Source organism: Carassius auratus, unplaced genomic scaffold (genome assembly GCF_003368295.1).
Source record: "Carassius auratus strain Wakin unplaced genomic scaffold, ASM336829v1 scaf_tig00013472, whole genome shotgun sequence".
Taxonomy (NCBI): domain Eukaryota; kingdom Metazoa; phylum Chordata; class Actinopteri; order Cypriniformes; family Cyprinidae; genus Carassius; species Carassius auratus.
The window spans coordinates 1-21,509 of NW_020524399.1; the positions used below are offsets into that span (position 1 = coordinate 1).

A 21,509-nucleotide genomic window follows, 5' to 3' on the forward strand; every position below is an offset into this window, starting at 1 on the left:
CCATTCAGAAGTGAATTGAGCAAGGCTTTCAAATTCTGAAAATCTGAATAGAAACTGAATAGAGAAATGCAATTTGAATTTAAGTAGAATTAAAATGAAAAGAACTGACACAACTGCAGCAATATAATATTCATATAATTTTAAATAGAAAAGAAAAGTTCATCATGACAAACATTTGGCTTAACAGGTTTGTTTTTTTTTTTTTTTAAATAACAGCAGTTTTACAAATAGACCAAGAGATATAAATAGACTGAAATATTTCTAGTTAGATAGATAGATGAAATAAAAAAAGCATGAAGTAAAAAAAACTAAAAAAATATATAAATACAATACTTTAGCTATTTAGCACATTTAGCAACAATTTCTCACTTTAAATTATTTAAACACAATGCACCATAATAACTAAAACTGAAATAAAAAATGTATAAAGAATATAGAGACTAAAAAAACTCCAAAAACAACTAATTACTAAAACTTTAAAATTCAACTGAAAACATAAAATATTCAAATAAAAACTTTTATTCATTCAAAATATGAATACAATTATAATAGTATCTTAATGATATAATATAGCACTGATATACAGACAGATACACTGTACATTTTTAAAAATATAAATCTGAAGTAAAATTATGTAGAAAAAATGTAATATACATTTAAATATAATGTTTGAAATATACCATTTCTACTTTCTACCATATAAGGCAAGGAAAATTTATAGTAAAATGTTACTGCTTTTTTGGGGTGTAAAATTTTAAAACACTTTTGCAGTGTTAAAAAAGGTTTGAAATGCCAACAGATGGAATTTGTATTTAATAGGCTATATATTTGTATATCAGTGTATTTAATACAATTTTATATAACTTTTCTTTTTGACTTTTTATTCCAATTAAATAAATGTATCTTCCTGTCAATTCAATTCAACGTCCAGCGGGGTGTGGCCAGATGAAATTCAATTGGACAAACTCACACCTTTCTGCTCAATCGCACACCGGATCTCCAGTCACACGAACGCGCTCTGCTGCATCTCCCAGTCTGTCACATCTACAGCATAAAGTGATTACCTTCAGACAGGACAGCAGAGTGCTGAGCACTCACGTTCTCTGCAGCATTCAACACCCAGATGTCCAGCAGAGGACAACAAAATGACCGGCTCGGTAGGAGGAGTACGATAAAAAAAAAAAATCCTCAAGAGTTTGCTACGCTCTCAATATATCTCACATTTTCTGCTTGCGCCAGGCAAACCCCATGAAGGATTGATACAAATTAACGATTTATAAAAATGACTTTGCTAGCGTTCTGTGGAACACAATGACAGCAAGCAACGGATAATCCTAGGTCAGAGAACAGTTTGGTCGTAATGATCAAGCGTTTTATATCTCTGGTGCTCTCCTTCCGCTTTGGCGTCTAGACGCTGAAGTTGGGGGGGGGGGGGGGGGGGAAAAGCGGGAACGATCCCGGCTGGATTTAAAGCACGGGAGCAGGCGTGTGGGGAAGCTGGCTATAATAACTATCTTGATTGCATAGTGATAAGCCTGCGGCGCGTGCACAGGCGTTTTTAAAATATTCCTGCAACCGTCCACAACTGCAAGTTTAGCATTCAACACGTGTCGCGCGAGTGGAAGAGAGAGAGAGAGTGAGAGGTTGCTAGGTGACTGAATTTAAACAAAATAACTGGAGAGAGAGACTGAGTGAGTGAGAGAGAGAGATTGAGAGAGAGGGGAGGGGGGAGGTAAGGAGGGTGGGAGAGAGCTAGTCAGCAACATGTAGGCAGGCTGAGTAAAGAGAGGTCGAGACTGTGTGTGCGTACAAATTTTTTTGTACGTTTTTTTTTCTTTTTCTTTTTTTTTTCTTTTTACCTCAGTAACATACTGGGTGGAAACGTCGTGGAAATGGGCAGCAGTGGAATGGATATACAAGTGACGAAGTGCCGCAGGGAGAGCAGAGCGTCTGGATCCTGAAAAACAGTGAGTATGCTGGTTGTGTTGTTTTTTTTTTTTTTTGCTTTCTTGTGGGGTGTTTGGTCAAGTCCTCAAAGGATTTGTGCCTTCAAAACGGCAAAAGGGACAAGCGCGAGACACGCTTTTGCGTCAGCGCCTGATCGCTCCTGTGTCTCGTGCGCATATCCACATTGATGGATAGGAGACAACCGGCCGGTGCGCGAGGGGTTTGACCCCTCTGTCATTGATGCGCGTGCACATAACGAAAGGTCTCTCTCTCTCTCTCTCTCTCTCGCTCTCGCTGTCCAACTAAACCGACTATCACCTAGACATCCGAAGCACATATAGGATAGTGGGTGACTCTTACCCTACGGGCTCAAGAATAGCGTCTTAACTTTATCACACAGACATGGGTAAATCCTAGCATGCTTCCTCCCGGAGAGCAGCAGTCCACGGAGGAGAGCACGTATGTACAGCCATTCTGTATTCCAGTGTTTTGTCTGACAAGTGGTCTCGCGAATTTCCTTGACATACTGTTATAAATAGTCTTATATAGGCCTATAACTGTTAACGTTCATGTGAAAACTGCAGTTTTAATGCAGTGGTTTGTGCTTTTTGTTTGAGTTGCGATCAAATGATTAATCAGTTTTCGTCATGTTGTGTGTAGCCGCCAAATGCAAAAATACCGCGACATTTAAAGCTTTATTTTTTATTTTTTCAAAACGTGTTTTTTCCTCACATTAAACACAGTAATGGTGTCATTGGTGAAACTCACAGGAATATAGTTTGTTTTAGATTTGTAACATATTAAAATAGGTCACACGTCACAGTATAGTGTTTAATGAATGTAATGCTTTTCCAATTCGAGAATCCATCCAATTCATTTCATTAAGTCTGTAATATCAGAGCCAGCGTGCCAGTTCAGTAGCCTAAATGAGGTGCTTTCTTTCTTGTAGCTCAGATTGCCTCCTTTTTTGTGCCACTTGTTACTGGGCAATCAAGATCCAAGAAATCTGCATGTGTTAGGAGCAATAAGCTGACTTTTATTGTTCAGCGGGCTTAACATTACTGCAAATATATGCATTGCTATGAATGTCTTATGGGTCCTAGGTTCAATTACTTTTGGTGCGGCTGCTGTTCTACTCGTTTCTCACACCCAGCTCTCAATATCCAGGTTTTATATAGGGTACTCAGTGTATTTGACAGTACTTCACAAAGCCTTCAGCCACCTCCTTCCTAAACGTTGAAGTTGTGCTGGTGACCTGTCTGAGGCATTAGAGTTGGTTTGACAGTCTTAGACGATTCCCCATGGGAAAGCCATGTTTTTGCAGGAGCCACCTAAAGGGGGCTGACAGGTTTGAAGATGGCAGGAAGGTGCCGGTGATACTGGAGGAGGGGTTCACCGTTTGGTCTGTCTCAGAGATTGCTGCTTCTTCAGAGTCCTCCCCAGGTTATAGTTGTTGACTCCAAGAACATAACCACCCACCATATAAACACACACACACACAAATAAATAAAAAAAACCTTCACATGCTTCAGTTGAAGCAGCGCAGCTTGAGGGCATTTTGGGACGACTGACCAACAGGAAGCTGGCCTAGATGTCTTAAAAAGGCATATCCCAGGGAGAAAGTGAGAGAGAAGCCAAACTGCGTCCTGCTTTCCCCTTGCCTTTTCAAGCCCCATCCCTATGGGATTTGGTGCTTGCCAGACCCCAGCTGTTCTGAGGAGCCACCTCCTACGTCCAGCCCTGTCATGTCTATGCATCAGAGCTGTGTTACATCATCCAGCATACAAGACTGAGACTGACTGATATCTTTTCACAAGACTTCAGAGCAGTTTAAATGTGACTACATTATCATTGATTTTTTATTTTTATTTTTTTGTGGCAGGGCGGTCTCTAGATCTGATCTTGAGACAGAACTGAATTAAAATAACATATTTTGACATCTTTGAAAAAATAAATTAAATTTTTTTTAACAAATAATTTTAATTAGATTTTCAACCACTTGTGTGACGTGCTTATATTTTGCAGTACATCATTTAATTGTGTGATGAACAGGAGTGTTTTGCCGGATTAGGGTGTGGATACTCTTTTCAAGGCCCCGACAGAATACACCTGTATTTGCCTTGAGTCTGTAGTACGTTAAACAATAGATTTTAATCATACCCGAAACCCCCCCAGAAGGACTTACCTTGACCTTTAAACTTAATTAAATGTCAAAAAAGAGATATAGAAGATATTAGCCTCTCTATATTCCACGACATGTCTCAACAGGTGTCCAAAAATGGGCTTCTAAAATCCACAAAGATACTGAATATTTATATATCTATTATTTAAATAGTTAGATGGGACAGGTAAATTAATTTTGTAAGCGGATCCATTAAAGGCTGGTCAAACCTTTTTACCGTGGTATGGTGGTATAAAATAACTTCTATATCCTTCAGTTTCTACAGTCTGAAAACTCATAGGCATATAACACTGGAATTGAATCTAAATTAAGAGGATGGTAGCAGTCGGCATTACTCGGTACCATAGGATTTGTCAACATCGCTATGCAAAGTGAGACTTGAAATCTTGGCAGTACAGCTTCTCTGAGAACTAGAGTGCTAATGATTTTAGCAGCTCTGCATCCTGCTTTTCCTGTTCTTCTCCTTGAGAATTCCTGTTTGTTGATGTTGTCTTCACACTGTTCAGCAGTGAGATAACTGGGAGGAACAACTCAGGCCCTGGCTGCATCTGGAAATAGCAGGCATTTTCCTTTTTTAAAAAAACCCTGTGTATGCTACCAGGGAAGACGCTGAAGCTGCAAAACTGCTGGCTTTGAAGCACATAAAGTGCAAGATGTTTATGTCTGTGATATATTTTAACTTACTGATGCCTGGGGCTGGCCCACTGCGAAACTGAGGAGATTTGTCTTTCTTTTCATATTTCAACATTATAGATGTACCAAGGAGAGCAGACATTGTCCATTTGCGGCTAACAAGAATAAATGTAGTTAAGTGAAGTGCTATTATGCTCAGTGTGATGCACCAAACTCTTTGGAAGCCCTCATTGTGCACATGTAGCTTTTAAATAATGGAAGTCACTGTCTCAGTGATGTGGTTTCACCTTATTCTTACCTTTTTTTATAAACTCCGGTCCACAGGCAAATTGTAGTGTCGTTCACACTCCCAGGATACTCTCAGAAAACAATACATTTGATTTTCGATCCAACTTTATGTCAAGGCAGGGTTTTGGCTCTTCCGCAAGGTCAACCTCAAAGGCATGTGACAGGAAGTCAATGGTGCAACAAAGCCACAATTCCAAATAGCTTAAGCCTTCCATCATTTTATGTTACACTCAGTGACAACCTTGTGACTGCCACAGAAAGTGCAAATATCACCATATTGCATATAGTTTAATCAAACCCTTGATTGTTGAACCCCCCAAAAAATGGAAATTAAACATTTAATGAAGTGAAGTTCAGTGTATCATCTATTTCCGACTTGTATTTCAGCTTTCCTTTTAGCTATTCAATTTCCTGTTTTTGCTTTATTTGGCTGAGAAAAAACACTCAGACCCCCGCTGTACCGTGACAGAGTGACATGATATTTAAACACAGTCTTTTCTAATGCGCAACAGACATTTTCTGTCTAATGGTCCTGCACTAGGTTGCCAGCATTGTTCCACACGCTCTCTCCCACCGGTCTTTTCTCCACCCCCTGAAGTATCTCACCCAGATTCCGATGTGCTCTGATCACTGTGAATGGATAGCTCCACACTTCCTTCTTAATACCAAAAGAGTCTCCCCACATGTATTTATTCATCTGATTTTTAATTCGATTCCAGAAAGTGCACTACTCTCATATGTTGCCTTAGTTTGAACTTTATTCCCATTGAGTTTTGTCCCCCCGTCTCAAGTAAGATATGTGGTCGAAATGTCTTTGTCTTTTGTCCGCTGGGCTTGATTGCTCATCTAAGTAAGTACATTAGTGAAAAGGGAATGAGGGCGAAGTGCTATTTTGCACTCTGTTAACATCAGGCTTTGAAATCAGCCGTAAATTACCCTTGCTTATCGGACAGGCATGAATGTTGTTGTTTTTTCTCAGGCCATTGATTGTAAGTCTCTTTTTGTTCCAATGCAAACCAACATTTTATCTGTGTATTTGTGCTTGATGAAGGCTGAGCTCTGGAGTCCAGAGCCTCTGAAACCAAAGCCAGCCAAGCTCATCCTGGGTTTGAATTAATCTGACATGATATCTTGTGGAGGCGGGAAGGTGGTAGGGTGGGGTTTGCAGGGATTCCCTCCTTCTCTTTCCCCCGAGAGAGAAAGACAGAAACTGGCTCCCCGCAAGCAATTTAAATTACATCTCAGGGGCCTCCACAGATGGGATTTTCAGCGTAGGGCAATATGGCTTGCTGCTGTCACTGTCACATTTACTCTTTGGTGCTCCACTCTCTTCTCCAACCCACTGGGCTTTGGGATCTGATTCAAATTAAGCACCTCACCTTTGCAAGGTTTTTTTATTTTGTCTCCTGAGTGGGATACAGCTTTGTGTTTGATGAAATGGATGATTTTTTTTTTTTTTCAGGTCTTTTCATTTTTTAACTCAAGGAGGAAGCATTAATTTATTACATATTCATGACAAGAGGCTGCTTTGTTTTGGACAGGACTGTTTTCTAATGTTTTATCAATTTATGGTAAATGTGTTCTTTGCTGAGGTACAAAAAAAAAAAATAGACGTCTATAGGAAATTTTTATTGTTTGGTCTCAGATTTTTGTAAATTAATATTTTAGGTACACGTTAAGCAAAATTATTTGTAGTTAATTTGTTTATTACCACAAAATTATTTAAGCCTCAATTTTATTAATTTATTTTTATAAAAAAATATATATATATCAAGGTTGCAGTGAGACGATTACATTGGAAGGGAATGGGACCAATTTTTGGGTTGTAAAGCTGTTTAAATTTATTTTTACAGTAATTTTAGGCTTTATGTTGTCATGGTGGTTGAAATTGAATATAACTTTACAAAGAAAAGGTTACACACATACGTACATGCATGAATTTGGATGTAGCTCAGATCATTTGGTTTCAGAAGAAATTAATGAAAATTCATATTGAAATCATCACTATTTAAAGGCAGACTTCCTGGGTAAATCTGAGAGCATTTTGTGACATTGTTGAGATCTCTTTGAAATACTAAAGGAGACACTTGAGATTGTTTGTGTTTTTTTTTTCTTTTAAGGACAAATCCAGAGAAGCAAGACTTTCACAAAAGTCCCTGTTTGCTCTCTCTTTAATCACATTGCTGAGAGAAATAAAGTGCTAAACAATTGGGAATCCTCTTTTTTTGTTTTTCTTTCTTACCAGCTAGTTCCCTAAACCTGTTATAGCTCGGAACATATGTCAGGCTGGCATTCAGAAGCCATACAGCTTGCTTGTCAAAGCCACACTTAAAGTGATTGTACTGAAGATGAAGAAGCCCATTTGACAGATAAATCCAATGACATCAGTATCAAAGGATGAGAAGAGTGACTACGAAGCGTTCAACTGTAACACTTACCCTGGGATTGGTTCTCATTAACTCTAATAAAGTGCAGAGTCCTTGTGTAATGAAATAAGCCTTCAGGTGTGTTGTCAATGCTTTTCTGTTTATTATTTATCATCAGCCATTTTATTACTTTAGTCCTCTTTGCACTAACAATGCCTCTAGCCGTAACAATGCTCTCAGACTAGAGCATCACAGCCAGATGTTTCTGCCCAGACCATTACTCCACCATCTTCATTTAAGTGCATTGGCCAACAGGGTAACTGCGCTGTCATATTCGACATGACCAAGATTTGTCTTTTGTGTACACATTTTTTTTTCAGTTCCTCAATGTTATCTCTGAGCCTGGGAATGCTATCTGGTCAGGGACTAATACGAATACCAAGTGCATGAACTATGTTGTTTTTAGTTGATGCATGTGGACAATATTCTTGGAGATGCAATTTTTTTGGGACCGCATCGAGACAACAAGACTTCAAAAACAAGGATGTGATTGCAGGATGAAAACAGAGATTATGTGAAGGTTGAATTTATGACTTTTATATCAATAGTGAAGTCAAGCTGCAAGAAACTCAGACCAGAGCTGGAATTCTGAGTGACCCACGTTGGCTTTATCTTAACATGCTTTACTCACTCTAATGCCATCAGTCAATCAAGGCTTAAAGTGGAGAGCACATCAATCACTAAAGTCTGAGCTAGATTCATTTAGTTTGAAGACACTGGGGTGCATACTGATTGTGCCAAATCTTGTCTTCTTCATGTATATGTCCATTTAGTGAATGCTTTGTGATTTGGGTTTTTCCAGATCTCAGTTTATAGGAATTCTAGTTGAGCAGCTGCCAGTTTCATATACCAGTGAGCGAGATGAGCCGCTCCACTGATGCCGAGGAAAGTTATCGCTTCAGGTCGTCGAACCGAGATGGTAGGCTTCTGGCAGACCATCAGTAAATTTAATGTTACAGCCAAACATAACAAAGATATAACACTCATTGATGGCACTGTTCCAGGTTCAATGGTATCTCTAATCTAGCTGCAGAATCCATTAATGGGTGCAGCTAATTTATTAAAAATGCAGTCATAATTAGTTATCTATAAAGCATGCATACATTTTGCATTTGTTAGTGGGTAAAGAAGAGCATGGCGATAAAAGTAACAGTGCAACCGCTGTCTGCGGAGTTAAGAATTACATTAATGTGCAGCATTTTGTTCAAATAGAGACATATCCAAATATTGTAGTTTGTATTAAATTATAATTATCATAATTTGTGCATGTAGGAATTAAAATGTGCATTTGTGGATCAGGCGACGCAAAAAGACTGTTCGTGCAGTAGCTAGTGCTAATGTTGTTATTTTAACCAAACAACAGTACTGTCATGATCAAATCCCTTGCTGTTCTTAATTTATTTCCTTCTCCTTGTTTTATTATTATTAATATTTTAATTCGAATTTTTGTTTGTTTGTTTAATTTAACTTTTTTTTAGTGTATAATATTACTAGATTTTGCTGTGGAAATTTGTTACATGCAATCTCAGTGTGGTATGTGTTTACTACTGAACTACTACAATTTGGGTATTTTCAACCCTGTAAGGAGAGTAACATGTGTAGTGTGCGGTTTCACTTGCATCAGGGTAACAAACATAAAGCTAAACTACAACCTCAAACCTAACCTTTAAAATACAGCCTTATTGATTAAAAATACATTGATCCTAAGTCATATTTTTTAATCTTTCGGTCTCCAGCGAAGATCTAACTATATGTATGTTCATGTGTGTTTTTGTGTGTTTGTGTGTGTATTTTTTCTCATCAGAAAAATGAATGGCACAGTGTGGCCCACACACACCACAGATAACTAGTAGATGTCATCAGGGACAGTTCTATTATACTCGACATCCCCATGATCGACTGCAGCCTTGGAGATTGCAGTCATGTGGCCTGATGTGGTAAATGTTATCATTTTACAGCTTTCTTTGTTGAATTCTTCATTTATGTAATGAAGCATTTGCCATATGTTGTTATTATACTTGACCACATCCGTTGCTTAAAATCTACATTTTACTACCAGAACTGAGAACTCGCTCATATCAAATTCATCATGTATTAATTTCCGCAGTGTTGGAATTTTTTTCTTTGATTTTGGTTTCTTCACAAATATGATGATTTTAAACAATGCCTTATTCGATTTTAATACAAATTTTAATGTGTTATAGGGATTAGGGGTGTAACGGTATGCACAAATCATGGTTCGGTACGTACCTCGGTTTTAAAGTCATGGTTCGGTTCATTTTCAGTACAGTAAGGGAAAGAAATGCAAACAATAAACTGCAGGTTGTTTATTACTATAAGCTTTTTTTTAAACAATTTGTTTACACTTTAAAAAAAAATACTTTTAAATAAAATATATATAAAATAAAAAAGAATAGGAAATAAAATACTGCTGCAAAGTTCTCCACTAAATAAAATACTCTCAGTCTCAAACCAATATCATATAATAAAATATAATGAAAAATATAAATAAATAACTATGATTACAGTGCAGCATTACCAATCCCAGCTTGTAAGCCTGCTCATATTTAAAAAATATTTTTAACTTTTCCAAAGTGTGTAGTGCAGCATCAACAGTTTCAGTTTTTAGACCTGCTCAGATTTCGTTATTGCGTTGGACCGATCGGAATTAAAAGCAAAGGTCTGTTCAAATGCCGACGGGAGCTGCGTTTGAATTACAATAGTTTTTTTCCTAGTTGTAGTGATGTTCACACTCGCGTGATACCTTTTGAAAACCTTAGGCCGGTGACACCTACAGTAGCAGCAGCGTGCCAGCGCCACGTCAGGCACGATTCTGGTGTGTAAAGAGACAGAAAACGTGAAGCAGCTGTCACGCAACTGACATGCAGCAGAAATGCCATGCTCACACCACGCAGCCAGTTTGTCACCGGCCTTAGAATCAGGCGGCAAGGAAGTCAACCGGAAGTTGAAGTCGGCTGCGTGCTACCATCTTATCGCAGAACTTCACTTGCGTTAGCATTCCCATTGACTCCCATTCATTTTGGCGTCACTTTGACAGCGAATAACCTTTACATCTGAGGCGTTTAAAGACTCTGTTTGTCTATTATTTATTTCTAAAGATACACGACAATGTATAAAGGGCTCCATTACCTTCTTTGTTACATTATGGCCCCTTAGAAACAGTTTTTGTAAAGAATAGGCTAACGATTGCGTCATAACCACTCGACTCTCTGTCGCATTACCGTACAGACAGGAGGAGAAGCTCGCAGGCAATTAACTTAATATAGCGTACTGGCGTTACATTTTAAAATACTATACAAAACAATTAATCAGAATACTTACTCCTGCTCACTCACGCCAAAGAACTCCCCGCTCAAGCTCGCCGTCTCTGCAGGATGAACGCACGCACAGCTACTAGAACATCTACATCTGTCAGACAGGTTGCTGACGTCGTTAAGCTTCGTTTGAGTCTGCGCGTCAGAAACGGAAGTGCTAAAAAACGCTAAAAATGGGCTTCAATTGTCTCAGTTGAGTTCCAATGGGGTTGCTGTGTCCATTTCTTTTACTGTCTATGCTTTGAATCAGCTGCAGGGCGAGATTTGCGCTGAACGCGGAGACTTCCGCCACTTAATATGTTCGTCTGGAAACATGAAAATGTATATGTTCCACACACAAAATGTTGCATTTGGTCATTCAGTACACACGTGCACCGTACCGAAAGCCCTGTACTGAAACGGTCCGGTACGAATACACGTACCGTTACACCCCTAATTGGGATAATTAATATATATTAGGGCTGTATGATTAATCGCATGCGATTGTCATGCTTGTCTTGTCAATAAAGCTGGTTCTGTGATTAGCAGTAAATGTCCATCACCCACTTTCAAATGGAGTGACATTTACTACATAGAACCGCAATTCGCTGACAAGCTATGCAATATCGCCTTCATAGACAAATGCGATTCATCTGCGATTATGGCGCGATATTGCATAGCTTGTCTGCGAATTACGGCTCTGTGTACTAAATTCCGCTCCATTTGAAAGCGGGTTTTATATATATATATATATATTAGGGCTGTCAAAAATAGCGCGTTAACGGCGTTAATTAGTTGTTTGTCGTTAATTACATCAAATTTTTAATTACATCAAAATATTCAGGTTAGGAAAGTCTCGTCGATCTCTGAATTCTCAAGATAGTAAAAAACAGCGGCGAGCGCCGCGACGAAAACACCGAAGAAGCTTAAGGTTTTACCCCAGTTACTCTCAAATACATTCATGCCAAGCTCGATAAACAGAGATGACTTTGGTAGTTGATACGCTGGAGCTTCTTCTTCCTGTTATAGCAGTGATCCTCAAATCTGGCTCGCGAGTTTCCTGCAGAGTTTGGCGCAGACTCCAATTAAACACACCTGCCGGTGATTTACTAATGATCCTAAAGACACTGATTAGCAGACTCATGCGTGTTTGATTAGGGTTAGAGCTAAACTTCGCAGGAAAGTGGATCTCGCGAGCCAGATTTGAGGATTACTATGTTATAGCGTCCTGTGTTTCACACTGCGCATGCGCAGAACGCTTACATGCAATGCAGCGAAAATTACAGCTGTTTGGGAAAGCATATGCATTTTTACTTGGTTTTACTGGCACTTGAAGCCTTCACAACGTGAAAATATTGATCCTAAAGTATTATGGCAGAGCAAATGAACACCTCCCAAAAACAAGAGTGCCCAGAGTGCTGCTTATGTGATTGTGGCGCATGTTTTTGTTTCTGAGTTCATTCTTTCGAGTTTCTCTATCCATAATTTCATAGATATGTGGCTACATTTGACCACTGGTTCACCTAAAACTCTTACACTATCTGTAGTTAAATGGCATGGTTTGATATAGTGCTCAGGTAAATTTGATCTAAGTAAATGTTAAACTTTTGAAATTCAGAAAAAAAGAACCACATGATGAAACAATACATGAAAATTATGTATCTGTGTCCTGTTATTTATCTTTTGGTATGCATTTCAGAAAAAAAATGGTTAGGATTCAGGTGTAGTGGCAAATAGTGATTAATCATGATTAATCCACTGAAAATTCTGATTCATTTGATTAAAAATTGTAATCATTTGACAGCCCTAATATATATATATATATATATATATATATATATATATATATATATATATATATAGTATATTTAAGAACTATATCTCTTTTGTAATTTATTAATAGATATGCAATATACATTAAATATATAATTTCTGTTGTACTTTTTAAAGAGTTTAATTGATTTATTTATTCATTAGATATAAGCATTAGGGCGTTGCCTTGATTTTTTTTTTTTTAATCATTTGATGTATGCAAAATGTTATTCTTTTTCCATTTTGGTTTTGAAATATAAATTAGGCATGTTCTAGATTTTGTGAGATTCACCCAGTTTTAATTAAAGGTTGCATATTTAGAAAAAAAAGCAAATGTTCATTAAAGCCTGAAGTGAGTTGCACTGTTTATGACTATTCCTCAGATATACTGTAATGTCAGCTATGCAAGGAATCTCAACATGCTGAAAGTGGTTGAGTGCATTTTTTGCTAAATTTGAAATGATATAGTGTTTGAAAACCAGTGACTGACCCTGTATCAGATCTGTGTGAGAGTTCCATCTGCGTGGTGGAGTGGGCCCTGAGGCCCTTGGCTGGCCTGCAATTCCCAGAAGCTCTCTTTAAGAGCCTGTGTCTGAGCCAGCTAAATATCAGCTCATTAGCTCAGGCAAATGAGACTGCAATATTAAAAAAAAAAAAAACAGAAGAAGGAATACTGAATCCATTTAAGCCCTGGTGAGAAACACAGGAAACACTTGCAAGACGAAAGGTAGGAAACAGAGTTTTGTTAGCATACTTTTAGCATATTTTTGCTTATTTTTCTTCCCTGTATCAGACCTTTTTCCTACTGTCCTTGGTCTGTCCTCATATTTCTTGTTCTTCCTCTCATGGTTTCTTTCCCCCTTACTCGCTGAATTTTTTTTTTTTTGGTATGTCTGTTCCTCCCTGTCTGTGGCCTATATATTTTGCTTTCACTCTTTCCTTTAGCTCGCAACCTCTTTCACCTTTTGAAGTCTGTAATTTCCTGTAAAATACAGCCATGCTGAATTTCGCCCTCATTTTCCCTAGCCTCGTCTACATCTAATTAGCCAAATGGTTGTTAAGAACACTGGAAACAAGGTCACAGTGATGCCCGTTGATTATTTTCCCCTTGTTGCAGAATACAGCAGAGCTGGTCGGCATGTGTCGATTCATATGCTTGGATGCTTGGAGCTTCACAGATACTGTAACATCCTTTTTTTCTTTTATTTTTTTGATCACCTCATTTACAACAATACTTTTTTTTCATCACGTCATCCTTTTCTTGATACAAAAGATTGCACCAGTGCATCAACTGAGATGTTCTTTTACCAACAATGTATCATGTTATATTTCGCCTCCTTTAACTTCATTGTGCTTTGGGGCTTGCTGCTTCTCAGGTACAATCTGCTGACATGCGCTTGAAGAATATGCTTGAAGTAATGTGTCTGTGGTGCAATAAATTGCAATTCCATACTCCTTGCACTGGTGAACTTGAGCCGAACTGCGTGGAAAACTGAATGAAGATCTCGTTTCATGAAGGTGGGCCTCTGAAAGTGAACTAATGATGGAATTATTGTACGCTAAACAAATGTGCGATTGATGGCATTATCGTATTCAAAACAAATGTGTGATTAAATATTATTTAACGCTGTAAAGATGGGTTTGTGTGTTTAGACAAACTCTAAAGTAAGTTTCTGTTGCAATGGGGATGGAGGTCCCCTGAAGCGGACTGGCACATCGGCATATGAATTAGTATTTTTTAGGAGAGTGTAGCGCACGGAGTGTCACCCCTGTTGCGAGGGACAAGGCTGGGCATGAGTGAGAGGAAGCCATCTTTAGCTGCATGAAATTCCGTCTCTGTCAGAACAGGGGCCCTGCAGTGCCGTGAAAAGCAGTTCGTCTTTTTAGAATTTAATTTGTTTTTCTTCACTTTTCTTCTCCTTTCTTTTGGGTCAAGGTTGTGCAATGTGTAGCTAAGAGGATGTTTTTGTTGGGAGGGGATCTTCAGCTTGATTGTGAATCCAAAGATAACACCTCACTATAGAATCCTTTTCCACAGAGAAGGTTATTGCATGGCTTAGAGAGCACTCGTGTGTGCCCTTTTGCACTAGCAAGACCAACGGGATGACAAGTTACGTCAAGGTTCCTCTCTGTAATGTATTCAGTGAATGGGGTCTCTGCTCTGCTAATTATCCAAAGTAATTAACAGCAGGTTTTAAAGATATTGCATATTATTATGTCATTAAAACTTGCGTGCGGGTAACTGTGGTGGACTACACATGAGTGACATTTGTGGGTGGACATTTTCTCATGTATTGCATTGTACTGTACAATAATATCACTCATAGTCTTATATTCTGTGAACTGTTGGAAAGGGCAGTGGGATCCATCTTTGTTAAAGTCAACATGAAATCAGAATTCACCTTACTTGCTTGATAGACATAAATGCTTACATTTTGCATGATTCATTGATGCATGATATTCAAAAGGGAAAAAAAGTGTTTATTTATTTATTTGTATTATTTCATCAAAATGTAATAAACTGCTCCATCTCTGTAATGACTTCTTTTTATTTGATAATGCCAATTCCTCTTATTTTTCGACGGCTTCCACCTGGCCCCATTCTTATAAGTAACACCCACTTTTCACAAACCAATAAATTCCACTGGATTCAATTAAGTCCTGCCGTTCATTGATAAGAATTAGTTTTCAAATGATTCTTTGTTGGAAAGTATTCTTCCATGAAGAAACTTTAACATTCTGGAAGTGGGAACCTTCCCTTTGCACAAAATCACTTTTAAAAATAAAGGTACCTGGATTAACTAAAGAGGGTTTTTAATATCTGTGTCATAGGAGAACCATTTTTTAATCCCTTACAGTGAAATATTCTTAGAGATTTTGTAATTTTAATAGTCTAAATAACCGTTTTGTAATCCATTTAATATTAAAGATTAAAAAATAAACCAAAAAAAATGCCAAGAAGGAGCCTGGAGTGACAAAGTGGAAAAGATGATTCTTCTTCACTAAAAGTTTCTTTGGGGTACCAAAAATGGTTCTTCTATGGCGTCGCTGTTAAAATTGCTTCTCAGTTCACTCTGGCACCTTTATTTTCAGTGTGTGTGTGTGTGTGTATGTGTGTGTTTGTATGTGTGTGTGTGTATATATATATATATATATATATATATATATATATATGGATTTCACTCTGAATGTTACAGTAAGACATGGGCTTTGAAGAAATTGTTGAATGCATCCAGAGAAGTTTTTAAAAACCTGCGCCATGAGCTGTGAATGATGAAGGGCTCGCGCTGTTAGATGAGACAACATGGACTCCACCATAACTCATCACCATGTCCAAATCACAGAGCAGTGCATGTTAGACAGCGCTGCGCCACGCAGACCGTGATCTACCCACATCCCTTGCAGCAACAACAACAACAAAAAAGACCTGCAGGGATGGCGGCTTTCACAACATCCAGGCCTTTCACAAAAAAGAAGCTTTGATTGTAAAGATACAGCATTCAATACTGCCCAGACATTGAAAATCACAAGGAAGAAGTTCATGGTGGGCTTTTTCAGATGCTGATGCATGACATGGGACTACCTGGATTATCATCTCTTATATATTTATTTATTTTTCCTTTTTTCCCCCAAGAGAGTCATTTCAGATAAGTGCTTTTCTCTGGAAAGCACTGCACTGCAGACCTATGATCTGAACAAGTGACCATCTGTTCAGCCCTCTATTTTTCCCCCAACAAGCAACTTGCACATGTAAGAAGAAATTAGCAAGCTACTCGAACCCCCCCCCCACAGATGCTACAGTGCCATACCGGAATTTTTATAGGGGTTCACTGAAGGAATGAACACTGAACGATTTTTATAGTCATTCAAGACTGATAAAAGTGTGCTGCTGTAAATGTACCTGCAGTTAAATCCTCGTGAGGTGGAGGGATGGGGGCACAGCTGAAGAGTGAATGATCCCAGAGATGTCATTTAGAGACAGAATATTATTTAAAAGTGCATTATTAACATGAAAAAGCCCCGAAGAGGCAGCAATTTCCAAAGCTGTGAGTAAAGCTCTTTTTTTCTTTGACAAAAAGGATGCTCTGCGGTTACCAAAAGCACAACCAGAGCTTGTCAAAGCACTGTACTTAGCTTTAGACATTTGCAGAAGTACAAATTGCTGTTTTGAAAAGAGTGTAATTTCGGAAGTAGAATACCTGTGACTAAAAAAGGCTATAAATCCTTGTTAGCTTTGTGAACAGATCCTGTTTTTCTCGGATATGCCAAGTTATATGCATGCTGGCAAGTGATGAGGAGAACGGATTCCAAGCCAGTCAATTTCTTAGAGTCAGTCAGTCGTATACAGAACTCCACAAATTTACTGCCCCCTATGCTAGTGCCTCAAGCTGAACCACACTGAGAAGAACCTGCTTGTTAAGCGACGAGTTGCTCTTATTTCGCCCTTCAGTTACCTTGACAAGTTCCACGGTTTATCTTGTTTGACGTAGTTCTGAAAGACTCAAAGAACCATACTGCAATTTTGTCATTATTTATGCACCCTCCTGTCATTCCAAATCTGTGTGATTTTTATTTTCTTTAGTAGAACACAAAATGTGAGTTTTTAAGAATTTCCTGCCTCTCTTTTTTCATATATTGAAGGTGAATTGAAGCTGGGGCTGTCAAGCTCCAAAACAATCCAAAATTTCAATGTAATGATCTTTGAGCCACTTCTTTATCACTCTTGCTTTGTGACATGGTGCTGACTATCACGAGTTCAGTGGAATTTTTTACTATAATTATTATTTTTACTTTTTGTCAATTTTAAGACATTTAAAAATATCTAATTTTAGATATCTGTATTATGCAATATGGAAATACTCCAAATAAAGTGTAATTATAACTTAATATCAATCTTAAGTCAATAAATATGTTAATGGATTTTAAGTGTACTTGGTATGAAATAAATATATTGCATAGGATGTTTTACTAGGGTTGTTATATCGTGAATCTTTTTGTAGAAATGATAATTTTACTCATTTTGCTTAAGATTACTTTGCTTGAGATTATTGATTAAGCTTCTTGAGCACTTTACTTTTCTTGAGTCTTTACAGTACATTTGGAGAGCAGTGATGTGCTAAGATGTGGTAACCATGCAGAAAACATATACTGCTTTTATAGTACAGAAATCTTAAAACATTTTCTCTTTGACCCATTTCATCACACTTTAGAATTTGTCAGTTCTGCTTATCAACCCTGAACGGATTTTTCGAAATATTTATTGGCGTCATACTCAACAACATTGAACTCACACAACAATACCCCACAGGGGAAGGTATAAATTGCATTACTGTCCCTTTAGAATTGTACATACCATTTACATGTATTTATTTTATAATTTAAATTGTTAGCATAATTTGAATATGTTAGACATGTTCAATTGTGGGGTGATAGTTTGATTATTTTAGACCTGCGGATTGTTCTGAGACTGGAGTATATCTTGTGTTTAGCAGCATTTAGTTCATTTTTGTCTTTCATCAGCTGCTTTGTCACAACAATAATAATAATTAGAATAATTACTAAATGATTGTGAAGTGCTTGGTCGTGTTTCATTTCAATGTACAAGTTTAGTCGCCAGTGTGCTTTCATTTAGCAAGACAATATACACATATGGCAGGAGCTGTTTCCCTAGACTAGAGCAACATGGTATTAAGTGTCTTAATGAAAGGCTTGATTGTGTTAGGCTTCACTTAGAAACTACCCAGTTTATGTGTCAGTCCTGCCCAGAATCACATTTGTGATGTCTGCGTTATCAGCACAGAGTCTTAATCACCAGACAGTCACTGACTTGCCAAATTGCCTGACTTAAAGTGTTTCCACACTTTGAATGATTCCTTCAGTCCTTACCCAATTTCAGTTGTTCCCCCCTGGTCTGCTTTCACACTAATTTCTGATGTGACAAGCTTTAAAATTCTTATAAAAATTGGGAATAATGTTTGCTTTACCTTTTCGATATTGCAAATCTATTTCAAGGGTATTTCAATCATTCATATTGAATAAAATTACATTGAGGAATTTAGAGCAGTCTTAAAGGAATAGTTCACCCCAAAATTTCTTTCTAATGCTATATATAAAATAATATATTTTGAACAACCAAACAGTCGTTGGTCCCCATTGACTTCCATAGAAGGGAAAGAAATATTATGGAAGTCAATGGGGTCATTGGGGAAATCACCTGTTTGATTACCAGCATTCTTCAAAATCCCTTCTTTTATGTTCAACATTCATAGGGGTTTGGTACAACATGATGAGTAAATTATGACAAGATTTTTCATTTTTGGGTGACACTTTACAGCTTTTCATTGCTTTTAAGAAGCACATGAACAGCTGTCTGGTTTCATTGTCGATATTGTAGCTGAATTCTGTGTTCCAGAGTCAAAAGCAGCCCACTCTTTAAGCTTGTCTTTAGAAAGTCAAGCTCACAGACTTTAAGGGCAAACAGACTATCATCTTGCCATTTTGTCGATCGGCTTGGTTTTTGCCCAGAGTAAAATTGTGTTATACGGACTTGTGGGTATACTGTATCAGCACAAGCGAACATTACTTATTCACATTCTGCACTACTGATGTAACAGTGCTGGCTATGCAGGAGTCTTTTAGATGCATGAATGTATATTTAAAATTAAAAATAAAATTTTATAAATGAGACCTAGAACAATAACTATTTGAATGAAGTAACATCTTGAAGTAAATGTCTTCATTATTTTTGCATATTAAAAATAAAATATATATGTTTTCAAGAGTCGTGCTGCACACCTCCTTAAGGCACAGCCACTGGCCTAGATGACAAGAACCCTCAAACTAATTTTCATGAGAAGTCATGCAGTTCTTTGGTATAAACAAACCAGACTTTTGCATCAAACAAATCGGAACATTTTTTTTTACTTTTGTACCTTTGCAGGGTTCATAATTGCCCTTAATTACATTGCCATGTTAGTCTGGGATTGAAAAAAAAAACACATTTGGAAATATCTATAGTGCCTAGATATTTAACCTCTCAAATATTTAACCTCCTTTTCAATTTACTGCATGTTTAGAAGCAGTGTTGGGGAAATTTACTTTTAAAAGTAATGCATTTCAATATTGCGTTACTTCCTTAAAAAGTAACTAATATTACTTAGTAACTAAAACTACATTACTTAGTTGCTTTTTATGGAACGTTATTGAGTCGTGTCCTGAGTTTGCATTTGATTGTTTTTATTAATTTTGAGGAATACTGAATCAGATTTTGTGCGAGTGAGATGAGTAAATACATGTTGACATTTAGTCTAGAACTACAGTAACATCATATTCACACAGTGCACACAACACCTCTGCACTTGCTCCTGATTTCTCTCAACATGAGGACACGAGAGCTATCAGTCAATACATGAGAGACTAAGTAACTGCTGTTACTTTTTGAAAAAATAGCTTAGATATTAGATTAAAATAATGCATTACTTGACTAGTACTTGACAAATAGTAATCTGATAATGTAACTCTCGTTACATGTAATGCATTACCGCCTGATGATTCTGATGATTTTGCCTGAGGTGTTTGTTGGACTTCCTACTCTTCCTAAGGTTTTTTTTTTTTTTTTTTTTTTTTGCGCTCTCTTACTAATAACCCATATTAATCAAACATAAGGTGCTTTATACCGCCACAGCTTCATTTATAATCATAGTTAACTATCCAGAACAGATGTTCATATCTAGACTCGGTCTACTGTACGGGTTATTGTTTTCTTATTCCTCCATTACGTATTTCTTTGAAGCGGAGTTCAAATTTTAATGGATTTTTATGCTTGATGTACAAAGAAGTCACCTTCTCTGGTCTACAGTCCCTTTGGTTTTCAACACAATGAATGAGAGCTGAAACATATAGCCCTTTTCAAAAGCCTGACATCCACTTGAAGTAATGTGCACAGGTCATAATAACACAAGACTCAAATAAATTTTGTTTGTGTTCTTCCATTTTGTCCGCAGTGTTTCTCACTTTCTCGCCACTGCAGTCTTTGCTTGTAGGCCAGTGTGAATGCAGTAATGATGTGCTGAATTATGCAGCAGACCCTCTGATAGGTTCTTTTGGTTTTACTCAAAACTCCCTTCTAGGCATCTGTCCTTTTACGTTTATTGAACTCACTCTTAAATATTTCTCTTTTTACCTCCTTTGCTCCCATCATTTCCACCCCTTCTCTTTATTCCCACTTCACACGCCCTGCTTCCATCCAAATGTCCAGATCTCTTTCATTTTTTTCCCCCAATACCCCCCTCCCCCACCATTGGTCTTTCCCAAACGGATCTTGCTTTCCCAAGTCTTAATCCCCCATTCTGTGTGTCTTTTTCCCAGTGTCAAAAAAAAAACAAAAAAAAAAACACAAAGAGAATTAATGGAGGAGAGAGAAGGAGCTAAATGAGAGAAGAAATTATGACGTCAGCATGCCTTCTGGTTCAAAGCTATGACATTAGCAGACTGAAACGTAGCCAGTATGATAGCGAGATAGATGTGCTTTTGCGTTTGTGGGTGTGTGAATATGCTGCCAAGCCCTGAGTCAGTGCATTACTTAATATGCACATTAGAGCTAGTATAGGTATGTTTGTGCTATACATAAAATGGTATATCACACTATTGCCTGTCTGTGCACTCACGTACAGGTAGTTGTGTGTAAATAAGTGTGTTTAGTGGGAGGTTAATTAAAGAGAGTGTGTACATTCACATCTACAGCTAAGGCAGAGGGATGGGTGGGTAGGTTTTGATGGCTGGTGTACAAAGTGACTAGAAAATGATTCATGGTGTTGCTGGCACTTACAAGGGCCTTCCATTTGTATCAGCACAAGCGTGCCGTCTCTCCCTCCCTCTCTTGTTCTTGTGTGCTCTTGCTTTTTTTTC

At 37.7% G+C, this 21,509-nt stretch overlaps 1 protein-coding gene across 1 annotated transcript in view; it reads left to right on the forward strand.

The window, feature by feature from the left end:
- Nucleotides 1-1,701: 1,701 nt before the first annotated feature.
- LOC113074027 (glutamate receptor ionotropic, NMDA 2D-like) overlaps nt 1,702-21,509 on the forward strand; it is a 59,089-nt gene continuing 39,281 nt past the window's right edge. The window contains exons 1-2 of the mRNA XM_026246738.1: nt 1,702-1,967; nt 9,281-9,413. The gene's annotated coding sequence lies outside the window, so the exon portion shown is untranslated. The remainder of the gene's footprint in view (nt 1,968-9,280; nt 9,414-21,509) is intronic.